At 42.7% G+C, this 14,904-nt stretch overlaps 1 protein-coding gene across 1 annotated transcript in view; it reads left to right on the forward strand.

Moving 5' to 3' along the window:
• LOC144752988 (E3 ubiquitin-protein ligase TRIM39-like) overlaps window positions 1-14,904 on the forward strand; it is a 239,784-nt gene that overhangs the window by 196,506 nt on the left and 28,374 nt on the right. The window lies entirely within an intron of this gene.

Below are 14,904 nucleotides of genomic sequence, written 5' to 3' on the forward strand. Positions count from 1 at the left end.
TACTGACGTGTTTCACACTCTTGCTTCCTTCCTTGAATCTTAAGAAATTCTACTGCCGTGATTTTGCTCTTAGAAATACTGATACTGTGGAGAATGGTAATTTCAGGTTACACCATTACTGCTGTATTCTGAGATGTTCCCTATGGAGGAGAAAATTAACTCAGAAGTTGTTTGTTTTGGAGGGAATCATTATAAACACCTTATTTTTGTCATATTCACTTTATTTAAGAGCGAGCTGGGCACACCTTCGTCTTCTTGCCGGACCTACTAATATGATTTTATATATATATGCTGTATATTGTATTACTATATTGCAGACATAGCTTAAAGGCAGTGCAGCCTCTTCCTTAGCTCCCCTGAGTCCGCCACCCGAAAGAACCCTGAGATGGTACTTGTGCCCACCCCCAACCTATTAGTTGTCTGACCTGCCCATCCGACACCTTCTCTGCACCTCTGTCACCCGCTTTAACTAAAGTGTATTTCCCAGCATAGGTGAATGGACACTAACATGTATAAATAGCTGTGGGTACTCCTACACAATGCCCACATACTTCACTACTGCTACCCCCTGCGCCTTACAATATCCAGACACCGCTCTGTTCACCTCCTGCCACACCTTGTAGATAGCTGCCAGTTTTATTGTTCCCCTCCACACTCTTGGGCAACGACGATGTCTACATTATCGTTGTCTTTTTCCATGACTCCTTCACGTCTCTAAATCCATTGCTACTATTTTAGTCACTTCAAGCCCAGTGGACCGCACCAAATCATTTTCTGGTAAGCGCTGTGTTGTAATGTAACATGTCTTGTTCATCCTCCCTATGCTTGTATGAGTTGTTTTTCATTTATGGTTTTGATGAGACTCTGTGGTTTCAGCTTTCTTATTGGGTTGTGGGTACTTCCTTGGTTACCCCATAGGCTTTGTGCCGTTTTCTTGGTTGTGGGTGTCCGCATAAGTTTGTCACCCCATTAGTCTTTCAAGTTTTTGGTTGAGAGTCTGATTGGTTTGTGCTCTCTTTTGGGTTGTGGGTAACTTACTTGATTACTCGATAGGCTATGTGCCGTTTTCTTGGTTGTGGGTGACATACGTTTGTCACCCCATTAGTATTTCAAGGTTTTTGGGAGGTGTTTTCCACAATAAGGTGGTGATTTGCCCTTTACAATATGTTTCAAAGTTTTGGGAAGTATGTTTTCCCAATAGGGAGGAGATTTGCCCTATACAACAGGGTTCTGTGTTTTTGGGAGGTGTTTTACCCAATAGGGATGTGATTTGCCCTATACAATATATTTCAAGGTTTTTGGGAGGTGTATTCCCAAAAGGGAGGTAATTTGCCCTTTAAAAATATGTTTCTATGTTTTAGGAAGTATGTTTTCCCAATAGGGAGGTGATTTGCCCTTTACAGAGATATTTCCTCAACATTTCTATATTTTTCCTATGAGAAGAGGTGGGGTGAGGTTGGTTTACCTCCGTTGTTGGGTGTGAAAAATCTAGTCCCTGACTTTAATTATTTGTGTTTGGAGTGTTAGAAGATGTTGTACTTAAATGTTGAATCGTTGTTATTTGGCTCTTTGATTCTTAATTTTCTTAACATTCCCTTTGTGCTTTTTCATCTTTGCACTTTTACTTCCTAGTGAATTATTTTGCATGTCTGCTTTTTAATTCATTTGTTGATTTTGATAAAAGGGGGATGTGTTGTAACGTAACATGTCTTGTTCATCCTCCCTATGCTTTACCCTACTGCACTGCTTGGCCCTTGATAATGTCATTGGAATGTTGGGTGGCTTGAACAGTAAGGAGATGTCAGTTGGCATGAAGGGCTGAGCAGTGGGACTGCTCCTGGTGGGGGTCTCTAATCTATCTCTACTCTAACTTATGAATCTGAAGAAGAAATAAAGTTATGATCCTGAATATCACCTACAGACTATGGATCCTTCATTACTGTAACAAGCTGCATCGATGCATCTGGGCGTGGCCATTTCCTGCCGTTCCCACACACACACACTACATCAGTTGACCCACCCGCATGCTGCATGTCAGTGGATCTGTGTGTAGGTGACTGTCTGAGGGTCTGTCACTGGGTTTGTGAGTTTCTAAGTGGGTCTCCGACTGGGTGCATAAGTCTCGGAGTGGGTATTTTAGTTTGTGCACGTGTATCTGAGTGGGTGAGTGTATAGATGTAGGAGTCTGAAGAGGTTTGTCAGTGAATGCAGGAGTCTCTGAGTGTGTGTCTGCCTTGGTGCATCACTGTATGAGTGGGTCTGTGAGTGGGAGCATAACTTCTTAAATGGGTCTGGGTGCATAGCTCTCTGAGTGCTTCTTTGAGCGGGTGCATGAGTGTCTCAGTCGGTCTGTCAGTGGGTGCATGAGACTGAATGGGTCTGTGACTGGTAGTGTAAGTCTGAGTGGATTTGCAAGTGGGTACATGAGTCGGACTGAATTTGTCAGTGACTACATAATAGTCTTAGTGGGTCTGTAAGTGGGTGCATAAGTCTGAGTGGTCTGTGAGTGAATGCTTGAGTGTTTCAGTAGATCTGTGAGTGGATGCTTCAGTCTCTGAGTGGGTCTCTAAATGGGTGGGTGACTGTGAGTGGGTGCATGCGTCTGTGAGTGGCACTGTGACTAGATGTTTGAGTCTGTATGACTTGAGTGTCTGAGTGGGTCTGTAAGTGGGTCTCTGAGTAGATGTGTGAATGAGTGCATGAGTCTGAGTGGGTCTGTGTGTGAGTGAGTATGACTTTGAGTGGGTTGCTGAGCGGGTGAGGGACTGTCTCAGTGGTTCTCTGAGTGGATGTATGGCTCTGTGAGTGGATGTGCGAGTCTGTGAGTACATGCATTAATGTATGAGTGAGACTTTGAATGTATATATATATATATATTTTTTATTTATTTTGGGTCCTAATTATTTGTTCATGTGGGATTCACGCCTTCATCGCGATGTTACATTGGGGGGCTGCGGTGTGCACTGTGATGGGTTGTGACTCCACCCACGTGGGGAAAAAAACGAATCTAGGCTTTCTAAAACTCATAAGGAAGGTCTAATACTCCTCTACAAAACATCCATGGGGTCAAGTTACTCCAACCCTGACCCCTTCTATGCTTCTAAATGGGTAAATCATTTCCCCGGACTGGCTCTGCTACATAAAATGGCTGCCGAAACATTTTTCCAAGAAATGTATTCTTAAATATTACACACATTTGTAGTTCATAAAAAGAAAAAGCATAGATAAGAACAGACCATTTTAGTAAACTAAAACAACATTTCATGGATGTATCATTCCACCACAACTACTTGTAGGTGGTGCAATTTCAACTATATAAACATTAAAACTTTTCCCTACCCAGACTCAATACAATCTACAGCCTAGAGTTTCACATATATTTAAAACCGTTAACTAAAAATAGTGGATAATTGATCAATGTAAGAACAGTTAATTCTGCCCCAATAGCATTTTAAAGTCAAGGTGCATTTAACCAGTAGCAAACACTACATTTTTCCACAATCGGGAACTAATTTACTTCACGGAAGTGTAGTGACATGTACAGTTTACCATGGAGAATCTCTTTTCCTATGTTCCATCTAATACAGTGTAGTACTGTTTACTTCTAGTAGCTCTGTACCATCGAATTCAGGGTAATGCTACTGACATTCATCACTTCGACTTCCAGAGAGAGACATCGAGACAGGTACAGATGTGGTATGGCCCCAGGTTCAATATGTGGCTGAGGCAAATAGGCAACTTTCAGATACCACGTGCTACCAACTGTCCAGTGTTAAACAATATGAACAAGCCAGAGACTCCCTAAAAAAGATGCTCCACAAATATAAAAGAGAGGGCCTTATATCAATGCAAGAATTCAAGTTTTTGACTGTCGACCAACCGATTATGCCCAGGTTTTATCTAATACTTAAAATCCACAAGGGAACTTTACCAACTCCGGGCAGGCGAATAATTTCTGCCATAGGTAGTATGACAGAAGATTTGGCACAGTTTGTCGACTATTTTCTGCAAGACCTGGTGGCTAAATTACCTACATTTATCAAGGACACTGGTGATTTTTAAAATAAAATCAAAGACATTCCATGGACTGAAAATTCAGTGTTTATAACTTTGGACATAGAAGCTCTTTATACGAGCATTGAACACCAAATTGGCTTGAAAGCGCTGGAATATTTTCTAGGTACAAGACCACTCCATTGTTATAATCACAATAAGATACTAGAATTTGTGACATGGTGTCTCTATCATAATTACTTTGTCTTTGGTAAAGATGTGTACCTACAAAAAAGGGGTGTTGCCATGGGGGCCTGCTTTTCCCCCAGCTACGCGTGCTTGCACGTGGGCTGGTGGGAGAAGTGGGTCCTTATGGAGGAACACCTCAAGACATTCACGGAACATGTAGCATTGTGGGTTCGTTTTATTGACGATGTGTTTTTAATTTGGAGGGGTGATGAGCTCAGTGCCAGGGCCTTTGTCACAAGCCTCAACACGAATTCAGTCAACTTAAAGTTCACATCTAAAATTAGCAAATATACAGTGGACTTTTTAGATGTTAGGGTATTTTCAAAAAATAATAAAATATCCACGACCCTCCATAGAAAAAGCACAGCGGGCAACTCGACTCTTCACGCGAGTAGTGCCCACCCACGCCATGTTATAGCGTGGGTGGGCACTATGGAGAATTGCTTCGCCTCAAGCATATCTGTAGTAGTGAAGAGGAACTTCTTTCATGTACTTCAGATACACTGACAAGATTCAAGGCGAGGGGTTACAAAGATAAGGTACTAAACATGGCAGTCAATAAAACCAGACAAAGAACCAGAGAATCACTTCTCCGGTCTGAATCTTCTACCAAGGACATGAGGGACGATGCAGAAGGTTGCAATATCAGATTTATTACATCATTTAGTTGTCAGGAAAGAAAAATAAGATCTATCCTGACTAAAAGCTGGCCTATTTTAATGACAGACGGAGTCCTGTCATCTCAACTTCCCAGCAATCCCAAAATTACCTTTCGCAGAGGTCCCTCCATGAGGACGTTAGTCTCCAATTCTTTTCCCGAATTGCCTATAAGCACGTCATGGTTTAAACCCCGGCTGGGGTTTTTCAAGTGTTCGAGTTGCAGGGCGTGCAAATTTGGCATAAATACCACTGAGTACAATACCCCCTTTAGTCCAGTTCCATTGTCTGTCAAAGGTAATTATAACTGCAAGACGGAGTATGCTGTGTATGTTCTGGGGTGCACCTGTGGCCTGAGATATGTTGGCAGTACCAGGCTACAGGTGCACGCCAGAATATTGCAGCACCTCCGTGCCATTGTGAACAACGACAGTTCTTACCCTGTTGCGAGACACTTTAAAAGTGTACATAACAACAACCTACAGTGTCTTAATTATTTTGTACTCCCCTCTGTACCTAAACCTAGAAGAGGGGGAGACGGGGACAAAATGTTACGACAATTGGAATCCAAAATGATTCTGGAACTAGATAGCAGGGTTCCGAATGGACTCAATACAACAGAGGATCTGTACCATTTCCTGTAGGGCTCTACAGAGAATGATGAGGGGGTCTCCTATATTGTTAAGTGGGGCAGTAACAATTGTAATTCCAGCATATGAGGCCACAATGTCCCGACCCTGATTAGTACTTCTGTATATTCAAAATGTTATCCTTTATGAGCTTATTCTTTTATAAAAAGAAAAAAAATATTCTTTTCAAAATCTTTTTGTTTGTCAATCACTCCTTTATGATACTAGGGCAGGCAGGTTTGGTTTTTTAAAATCAGCTGTTTGAACATTATTTATCACACCATGGCAATCATTGTGGGTTCCCCGTCACGAATTCCTAACACACCACAAATTGTTTACATAGTTTTGTTCTATGGTTGTTCAGGTCAATATTTGCTGGACCAAGACCATATTGGGGCTGCCATCTATTTTTTGATGTCCCCAAGAGAAATTATATTATATATTCCAACGTTCAAATATAACAGCACTTTAACTATTAGCATATGTTGCACTAAATTAAGTTGTTTACATTGCGATATTTTGCAAATTCCACAAGGAACAAATAGTTTTTAGAAATTTTGATATTTCTGATTAGGTTTTAAGTATGTAAAATATGACTTTTAACTTTTGATCAACTATTTGCACTATGTCTATTGTTTACATTTGCGATATTTTGCACATTCATATAATGCTGCTAATGGTTTCTATATATAACTGATTTGAACTGTTGGATGAGATATTTATATATCCGCATTTATGCAGGTATCAATTGCCATCAATGAATTTATTCATGAACAATGTTTTTCACATTTGTGGTAGTACAATATAAACATAAATCAAAATGTGGGGGAACTGTACACATTATCCCATTGGAGGAGCTTTGCTCACTTTGTAGTATGTTGTTTGTTTCTATGTGTCACATGGTGTTCACTATAGTACATAAGAATAAGGCTTTTGTAATTGCATTTCACTGTGAGCAAGGGCATCCGCCCGAAACGCGTCAGTCTGCTGCGTGTTTTTCGAACTTTGGTGCAATAAAATCTTTCTGCCTTATCTTGGGATTCGCTGGTCTTTGTTCGCCACGAGTTGGAGGTGCAGGATCCTTGGTTTTGAAATTATATATATATATATATATATATATATATATATGTATATATTCACTGAAAAAAACATAGGTTTTACACACGTTATAGTTAGGAAGTAGCATTTACAAAACCTATGAAATTCGCTGAAAAAACCATAGGTTTGACACCAGTTATAGTTAGCTGGAAATTTTACTGATATAAAACCAATGAAATTCCACGTTATACTTAGTTGGACTCACTATAACTTGCGCGTGTAATGCACTGCTGATGACGTCACATATTACATCACTCATGACATCACTGATGACACCATCCAGTGAATGTGTGTCTTTCTGAAAAATAAATATGTGTTCTATATGTATATATTATTGAATATCTTAGTGAATACATATATTAGTGAGTAATGCTTAAATATTTAAATACATGTATTAGTGTTTCACTTTGTGTATAAGTGGCTGCATGGGTTGATGAGTAGGTACATGTGTATGTATATAGGTGATTAGATGTTTTTCTTAGTATCAGTATGAGTGTTTGCATGCTTTGGTGGGAGTATTACTTAGTACATAGATGCAAGAATGACTGAGTCTCTGTATGTGTTTTGAAGACAGCATATGTGCAGGACTGTATGGGTGGATTCGTGTGCATATGTCTGTGTTAGTGAGTGAATGACTGTCTTATTAGTGTCTTTATCAGTAACTACATATGTTTTAATGTAGTATATGTGAATATTGATGTATATAAGTGACTATATGTGAGAGTGAGGGATTGTAAAAGTTCCTGTTTAAATTGGTATGTGTTTCTAGAAGTGATTTTTTAAGAGAGTAAGTATGTGTAAGTTTCCTTAGAAGTAAAGTGGTAGTGTGTGTATATTTGTTTATGCAAATAAATGTATGTTCAATAGTTTATTTGCATGTGTGAGTATGTGTGTGAATAACTTTGGATGACTGTCGGTGTGTAACAGGATGTGTAGGTGTATCACTACATATGATTAGTGAATATATGTATGAGTGACTATATAGAACTGTTGGTGAATTAGTGCATGTGTATATACATGGTGGAATTATTGAATTGGTTGTTGTAACTGGTATGGGTATCTCCATTTTTTTGAACATTTTAGTTTCTATTTTTGAATATGCGTTTCAAGGGTTAGATTACAGTGAAAGGAGGTCTGTCACTGTGTCACAAGGATGGTGTCATCAGTGATGTCATGAGTGATGTAATATGTGACGTCATCAGCAGTGCATTACACGCGCAAGTTATAGTGAGTCCAACTAACTATAACGTGGAATTTCATTGGTTTTATATCAGTAAAAATTCCAGCTAACTATAACTGGTGTCAAACCTATGGTTTTTTCAGTGAATTTCATAGGTTTTGTAAATGCTACTTCCTAACTATAACGTGTGTAAAACCTATGGTTTTTTCAGTGAATTTAATAGGTTTTGTAAATGCTAATTCAGAAATCTCGTGTATACAACCTATACTTTTGTCAATAAAGTTCTGGCAATATTTTTTTCAGAAACAAGCCGTTTTCTTCACTGTTCAAGTTGCATAGAGACTCCTTGTAAAGCGATACAGAATTAGAAAGTCTGTACCTTGCCTTTTTTCAACGCATTAAAATTTGCCTGTAAATAAAAATAGCCTTTCTAAACTTTCGTGCACGACCCGGTGTGCGCACTCTCGGCAACAGTTCTCAATAAAATGGATAGCGCATTTCCAGGCTTTCGTGCGCGACCGACTGCGCGCACCCGCCTATATATTTCGTGAAAACTTTGCAATCTGAACTTATTGAATTTCTTCATAGACCCATCAAAGAACTTATAATACGTCAAGGAGACTAAACCTAGGCTTCTTTTTTAATATTATGAAAATTTTCATTAAATGGAGCCGAATGTCTTTTTAAACTTTCGTGTGTGACCGAATGTACACACCTTGGTATTTTAAAAAAATATATAAAAGGTTTTATACTTTAACAATTGTATGCTTCAATCGAGCTCAGAAGATATATTAAATCCGGATATGTTTGGATTTACTCCTTTTCACGTTTTGAAACTTCGCTGAATTAGACCGCTACTTCCAAATGGCGTACGTGACCAGATACTATCACCGCGTACACGTCCTGGGACGCGCATGTGAAGTCATGTGACTTGAAAACAACACTTCCAATTGGTTCTTAGTAGTTTCTATTCTGCAATTTACACGGAGGACTCCACCCACTCCTCTCACTATCTTTTCTACTCTCAAAAGAGAACAACGTTCAACACCCTTCGGAAGACTTTGCTGAAATGGCTGCCGCCCCGCATTCATCTTCCGAATCTGAAGGAAATGAGCGACTACCTTTAAAAAGAAAAAGGAATCTTTTATTTGGCAATTTTTCACTTATCCTGAAGAACAAAAGAAAGTGAATGCGTCAAAAGTTACCTGCACGATATGCAATTCGGTTCTCTCAAGAGGAAATCCAAGAAAAAAATATTCCTTTTCCATACATACCATGGTGCGGCATGTCAAACAAGTGCACCCTGTGGAATTTGCACAGGCATCGACAAGAGCCCTGGCCACGCTATTACCATCAGAGGTGGCCAGCACATCTTCTGGTGGACGACCTGTATCTCCATCGAGTGCTGTGATGGACTTGAGACCATATCTTGCAAAGGTGCACATGAAATGCAACGAGTGTGGAGAAATTCTTCTGTACGGAGAGCAGAGCCTCATTCTTACTAAACTAAAAATTGAGAGTCATAAATGCCCTGAGAAAAGATAAATTTCTTCATTTCATTTTGATCCTGTGTCACACATGAAAATGTTGTTGCAAGTTAAAAAAATCAAAAACTGCATGACACTGTTCCTGTCAAGGTAGCATAGCTGGCGGCCTAGGGGTGGAGGACCGTTGTGCAAATACCCCGGGGAGGACTCTGGATATGCATGGTCCCTGAGATTCTTAGATGTCACTGCCTTCCACAAATGGCATAAGTCCTGGATGTTCGGTGCCATACTTGAGGGTTTGACCTAAAGACACGTCCTGCGGTGCCCTGGTCCAAAATCAAACAACATAACACTTGTTTTAAAAAAAAAAAGTTCTTTTCAGAACTAACTCATTGTACCAAAAACAGCTGCAGGAGCATATTATAAAGGGGGTTTATCTCCCCTTTTTTGGCTTTCGTTCGTGCGCGACCGTGTGCGCGCACCCGCCTATATATTTCGGGAAAACTTCGCGATTGCAACTGATTAAATTTCTTCATAGACCCATCAAAGAACTTATACTACGTCAAAGACAGTAAACCTAGGCTTCTTTTTTATTATTATGAAAATTTTCATTAAATGGAGCCGAATGTCTTTTTAAACTTTCGTGTGTGACCGAATGTACACACCTTGATATTTAAAAAAAATATATAAAAGGTTTTATACTTTAACAATTGTATGCTTGATTCCAGCTCAGAAGATATATTAAATCCGGATATATTTGGATTTACTCCTTTTCACGTTTTGAAACTTCGCTGAATTAGACCGCTACTTCCAAATGGCGTACGTGACCAGATACTATCACCGCGTACACGTCCTGAGACTAGCATGTGAAGTCATGTGACTTCACAACAACACTTCCAATTGGTTCTTAGTAGTTTCTATTCTGCAATTTACACGAAGCACTCCACCCACTTCTCTCACATCTCTACCCTGTTATCTGCAATTGTGAACATCAAAAGGAGCTGCGCTACGCCCCTGTAAGAGGCCTCACTCCCACTGCTGCAACGGCTTGGCAGTCCTCCAGATGCACAGGAACAGCCCCTCCGATCCATTGAAGTTCTGTGTCGGTCTCGATACCACTTACGAAATGAAAATAAGCACTGAAGAATATTTATGCTGTAGCAGGAGGAGTACTACATGCTTGCAGAATGCATTCTATTACCTATAAAAAAGTGAAACACCCACGGTACAATCATATAGAATACTTCCTCTAAAGAAGCCTGTGAATAACTTTCGAACATCAGGTTAACCTTTTTTTACTCTGTCATCATTGTTAAAGATAAGTATTTACAATACTATATTAAACAATGCCATGATTTTTCCTTTTTAATTTTAAAAATCTTGCAATCTTTCACAAACCCAATACTCATGGCTCTTTTTCGTGACAAAAATCTTGCAATATTACATACCTACATAGAATAACAGAAAAAACATAAAACTACAAAGGCCAAACAGTCTACTAAACGCAGATTTGTAACCTATGGGGCAGATTCATGTTAACTACTTCATACCCAGATATGCACCAGTTAATGTGCACCACAGTATGGTAGTGCTCCGTTACCCATGGTGTGCCACATTTGAAATGTGGCGCACCATGGTACAAAAACACCATACATGCGTAACACATCTGTGCTCAAAAACGAATACATTGCTAGAGTTGCATCGCAACTGTGATGCAGCTCCAGCAAGGCTCACCAATGCACTATATTCACAATGCTACGTCAATACCTACGCCTGCTTCAAGCACATGCACAGTTTTGAAACAGCATGGGCCTGAAAGTCACTGAGTGAAATATCATACATTAGTCAGCCACTTTCAAGACTCATTCCTTCAGAGGAACACTTACCGGTTATTAGAGGTAGATCGTCCGACTCCACCGGAGGAGACCCCTAATAAAAAAGACACATATAAAATGCGGACTAGCCACTGTATCGCGCTAGCAAACTTTAACTTAAAAATCGTTAGAAAAAACAAAAGGAATCAAGCAAAATTAGTAGGCCACTGATAGGATCTCTTTTTCACCTCGCTAAAATAGAAACATTAGGAACAACCCCTCATGAGAAATATGAAACTAGTGAGAGAAACCGAGCTCGACGCCATGATGGCTGCAAGATAGCTCGGCTCCGCCGCCCACCCCGCCCAAAATAACGATAAACCCTATACAAATATTATAAATAAATACAACACACCAGCAAAGTAACAGGGTAAAACGTTTTATTAAATAACTATTTACATGGCAGCCTGCTGCAACATGAAAACAACACTTCCAATTGGTTCTTACTAGTTTCTATTCTGGAATTTACACGCAGCACTCCACCCACTTCTCTCACTATCTTTTCTACTCTCAAGAGAGAACAACGTCCTACATTTTTCAGAAGACTTTGGTGAAATGGCTACCGTATCTCATTCATCTTCCGAATCTGAACAAAATGATCGACTACCTTTAAGAAGAAAAAAAGAATCTTTCATCTGGCAATTTTTCACTTATCCTGAAGATCAAAAGAAAGTAAATGCACCAAAAGTAACCTGCACGATATGTGACTCGTTTCTCTCAAGAGGAAATCCAACAAAAAAATATTCCTTTTCCATACATACCATGGTGCGGCATGTCAAACAAGAGCACCCTGTGCAATTTGCAGAGGGATTGACAAAAGCCCTGGCCACGCTATTACCATTAGAGGTGGCCAGCACATTTTTTGATCGATGACCTGTATCTCCATCGAGTGCAGAGATGGACTTGAGATATTTAACTATATATGGTCTATAACCTATAGTTTTTTCAGTGAATTTGCTCCGCCGCCCACCCCGCCCAAAATAACGAGAAACCCTATGCAAATATTATAAAAATATACAACACACCAACAAAGTAACAGGGTAAAACGTTTAATTAAATAACTATTTACATGGCAGCCTGCTGCAACATCGATCCAAATGCATGACACTGTTCCTGTCAAGGTAGCATAGCTGGCGGCCTAGGGGTGGAGGACCGTTGTGCAAATACCCCGGGGAAGACTCTGCATATGCTTGGTCCCTGAGATTCTTCGATGTCGCTGCCTTCCATAAATGTCATAAGTCCTGGATGTTGGGTGCCATAGTTGAGGGTTTCACCTAAAGACACGTCCTGCGGTGCCCTGGTCCAACCATCACATATACCTGCGCCAGGAGACGGCGTGGGGTGCACTGGAAGGGAGAGGCGGCGCGAACAAGCCTCCCCCACCTCCACAGGTGGAGGTTTCTCAGCTGCACCCCAGCACTTCACTCGAGATAGGCGGCCGGCTCCCAGGGTCCGGCGGAACTTTTAGTCTTTTGGTGACTCTTCCATTCTGGACCTTGTCCCACAATCCGTTTGACCTGAAGACACGTCCTGCGGTGCCCTGGTCCAACCATCACATATACCTGCACCAGGAGACGGCGTGGGGTGCACTGGAAGGGAGAGGCGGCGCGAACGAGCCTCCCCCACCTCCCCAGGTGGAGGTTTCTCAGCTGCACCCCAGCGCTTCACTCGACAAGATGAGTTGCGCCCGCTCCTGCGGCACAGTGCCTCGCTCGGCCAGCTGAATTACGCCTGCTCTTGCTATTACAGCGTCTCACCCGCCATCCGGCTGAATTGCACCCACTCTTCCGGTACAGCGACAGGCGGCTGCCACGGAGCTCAGGAAATGGCGGTCGGCTCCACAGACTTGGGCCTGGCCTGCAAGGATGGCTCTGGACAACCCTGGAACTCGGACGCTTGACTGCTACGGCATGGGCCCCATTCCCAAAAGCGTCCCCTCAGCCTTGAAGATACTACAAGAGTCACCGGGGCCCCCGACTCCCGCAGACTTCCGGTGGGCAGCTTCTGCCATGATTGCTCGCAGAATGGCCACGACGTAGCCACGAGGTGCTCTCATGCTGACGCCAGCTTCAGTCTGAAACATCTAGAAACACTGTAGTATCGCGTTGTCGCGTAATGCGTCATATGACGCGCCGCGTTTGCGCATCCGGTGCGCGAAGCGCAGTTTCCCGGAAGCGATCCGGGGCGCGGCGCGAAGCGCGTAACGTAAGCATAACAGGTCATGTGACTTGTTAATAAAACTTTTCATTGGTTCATTTCACTTTTGGTTTCCTAATGATGTAAGGCTAGGTCATGTGACCTAAAAGTAACACTTTTCATTGGTTTAGAACTAAACCACACCTCTTCAGGTGGTGGTTGAGCAAGAGGTGCCCCCCCTCCCCACCTTCATGTTGCCTGATTCGGCCAGCTCAATCGATCGAGTATGAGACTCTGTTGTGATCTGAAGAACCGCTGCCTGCGGTGCCTCACAGAACCGCTTAATGAAGGCCCCCGAGGGGCGGTGTGGTGGTGCGGACTGGGAGGGGCCGCTTATCTCCTACCCCGTCCCCAAGTCTCGCTTGGCCAGCTGAGTTCCGATCACTCTTGCGGCCTACGACATGGAGAGGCCGAGGCGTTGACTAGGCGGGACCTCCGGCCGCAACCACAGCGCCAACGATCGCTGCTGACGGAGGGGAGCCTTGCCGGTGAGAGCCACTCATCTGAAGAACCGCTGCCTGCGGTGCCCCCATGAGCCGCTAGACGGAGGCCCCCGAGGGACGGTGTGGTAGCGCGGACTGGGATGGGGCGCTTGGCTCCTGCGCCCTCCCCAAGTCTCGCTCGGCCATGCCAGCTGAGTTTCGCCCACTCTTGTGGCCTACGACATGGAGAGGCCGGGGCGTTATGGATCAGTATGAGCAAATTGATCTCAGTCTTGTTGCCCTGGTGTGGCCTGAGATCGCCCCCGACATAATCGGCCGGCTCCCGGGGTCCGGCGGAACTTTTAGCCTTTTGGTGACTCTTGTCTTCTGGACCTTGTCCCACAATCCGTTTGACCTGAAGACACGTCCTGCGGTGCCCTCGCAATGCGGCCTGGTCCCTGAATGTGTGCAGGGGGACGGTATTGATTGGATCAAGATGGCGGCTTCACACAAAGCTGACTCAAGTGTTGCTGCTGATGCTATGCAGACAAAAACTGGTTTTCAGTTTGTACATTCTTCAGGCTTTTTCTTCATAAATGTAACAATATGAGACTCACTAGGAGAACGGCCGTTTATCTTTCCTTTCAAAATGCTGCCAACAATATTTTCTGAATGGAAGACACCATCTGAGATCGCCCCCGACATAGGCGGCCGGCCCCCGGGGTCCGGCGGGACTTTTAGCCTTTTGGTGACTCTTGTCTTCTGGACCTTGTCCCACAATCCGTTTGACCTGAAGACACGTCCTGCGGTGCCCTCGCAATGCGGCCTGGTCCCTGAATGTGTGCAGGGGGACGGTATTGATTGGATCAAGATGGCGGCTTCACACAAAGCTGACTCAAGTGTTGCTGCTGATGCTATGCAGACAAAAACTGGTTTTCAGTTTGTACATTCTTCAGGCTTTTTCTTCATAAATGTAACAATATGAGACTCACTAGGAGAACGACCGTTTATCTTTCCTTTCAAAATGCTGCCAACAATATTTTCTGAATGGAAGACACCATCTGAGATCGCCCCCGACATAGGCGGCCGGCCCCCGGGGTCCGGCGGGACTTTTAGCCT

The sequence above is a fragment of the Lissotriton helveticus genome, chromosome 5_1 (assembly GCF_964261635.1).
Source record: "Lissotriton helveticus chromosome 5_1, aLisHel1.1, whole genome shotgun sequence".
In the NCBI taxonomy this organism is placed as follows: Eukaryota; Metazoa; Chordata; class Amphibia; order Caudata; family Salamandridae; genus Lissotriton; species Lissotriton helveticus.